The following is a 2,205-nucleotide window of genomic DNA, read 5'->3' on the forward strand; positions in this document are numbered from 1 at the left end:
AAAAAAAGCTAAAGGAATTTATCAACACCAAGCCAGTATTACAGAATATGTTGGAGGGACTTCTTTAGAAAGAAAAAACATGTATCAAAAACAGGAATAAAGAATGATAATAACTACATTCCTATCAACGAGTACCTCAAATAGAAAAGAATTAAGTGCTTCAACCAAAAGACAGAGTGGCTAAATGGATAAGAAAACAAGACCCCTACATATGCTACCTACAAGAGACTCACTTCAGATTAAAAGACATACAGGGATTAAAAAGAAGGAGATGGAAAAAGATATCGCTTTGATGGACCTAGAAGGTATTGTGCTGAATGAAATGGGTCGGATAGAGAAAGACAAATATCACATGATTTAACATACACGTGGAATCTAAAGAACAAAATAAACAACAACAACAAAAGCAGAGAATATTTTGAGGGCTACTAGATGGGAGAGGGTTGGGGGGATGGAAAAAAGAAGGGCAAAGGGATTAAGAGGTACAAATGGATATTTGCAGAATAGACATGCAGATGTAGAGTGTCTCATGGGGAAGATGGTTAATAATGTAATAAACATGTAAGGGGGGAGAAGAGTACTAGATTTAGTGGGGTGACACTTTGCGAGTTATATGTATCTCTGATCACTAGGCTATATAACTGAAACTGATATAATATTGTATGCCAACTATAATTGAAAAAAAAAACTCATTGAATTGTACAATGTAAATACGAGTAAGTATCTATTCTATTTTAATAAAGGTGTGGGGGGGTGGGAGACATCAGTAGAGAAAAAAAGCCTAAAGTAATAATGGGTTTCTCTTTCTTTGTTCCTCCCTGAACATCTGGCTTTGAATGTGGCTTAGTGCCCCATATCCCAGCTGCCATACTGTCCTAGTCCACCTCATAAACATGTAGACATTTGAGTCCCCTTTGTAAAGGGAGTTGAAGTTCACCTTCCACAAAAGTTCCAAGTGGTGGTCAGATTCAGGGGAATGCATCTGGGTGTCTGTGAGGCTCTTTGAAAAACTTGAGCCATTTAAGGATTTGGCTAGTCTAAAGAACACAGAGGAGCTAGAGATGCGGCCCACAACTCTATAGGTTGACTCACCCAAGTCCCTGCTCTGGCCTGGCTAATTCTTCCAGTTAAAGCACACACACTGTGATTGTGGCTCTATAAAAATAACTGTGTGTGCCTGCAAGGCCTGGAGAGGAACTGAGGAGAAATGGAAACTAGCTTGTTGAGGCTTATTATCTTAATCCCTATAATCCTTCCTATTACTCTGGATGAGTATTACCTCGATTTTATAGAGAAGAAAACAGAAAACCAGATTTCATTAAGCAATATGCTGAAGCCCATATAGCTGGTCAATTGTTAGGTTGAAGCATATGAATTGCTAGTCTAATTTTAGATTGGTTTTGATCTACAAAATCTCTGTTAGGACATAGTTTTGACTGCTTCAACAGATACCCAGATAACAATGGTTTAAACAAGTATATTTCGCTCCCACATCAAAACTGGGCTGCTCTCTGTCATTAGGAGTTCAGGCTCTTTCTTTTGTATTTTCCCGCCCTCCCAAGTGTTGCCCTTGTCTAAATGGACCAGGTCAGTTGACTGTTACCTGTTTTCCAGAAACAAGGAGGGGAGGGAGAAGAAAGAGCAAGCATGAAGGTAAACATCTACCCTTTATGAGTGCAACCCAGAAGTCGCACCTTCAGCCTTGTTTACAGCTCATTGGTCAGAGCCTGGTCACATGACCACGCTCAGCTGCAAGCAAGGCTGGGCAGTGCAGTCTTGTGCCCCTCTGAAATTCTATAACCAGGGACAAAGAGGAGAATAGATCCTGGGGGACACTTGGCAGTCTCTGCTACAGTGGGAAGAGGGCTTCCGAGGTCTGAGTGTGGCTTTGTCTACCTGTGAAACCCATTATCTTACCACTGAACCATTATAAAAATGGTTAAGATGCTACTTGAGGTGAAATTATTATTTTTCTAAGTCTTCTGTTGGGCAAGCAGCTTATTTACTAGAAATTCTCTGATGGTCATTCTTCTTGCTTTAAACTCATTTCCACAATTTCTCCAAGGTCACAATGGGTCACTTGCTGCCCAAGAGGTGAAACATAAGTAAATGTTACATGTATTTATACGTGTACGTACACACACAGGCCCTCTGGAATCTTTGGGTCTCCAAAGACAGTTGCTTCGCAGGTGATATAAATTGGGA

This window comes from Pteropus vampyrus, unplaced genomic scaffold (assembly GCF_000151845.1).
Source record: "Pteropus vampyrus isolate Shadow unplaced genomic scaffold, Pvam_2.0 Scaffold7, whole genome shotgun sequence".
Lineage (NCBI taxonomy): Eukaryota > Metazoa > Chordata > Mammalia > Chiroptera > Pteropodidae > Pteropus > Pteropus vampyrus.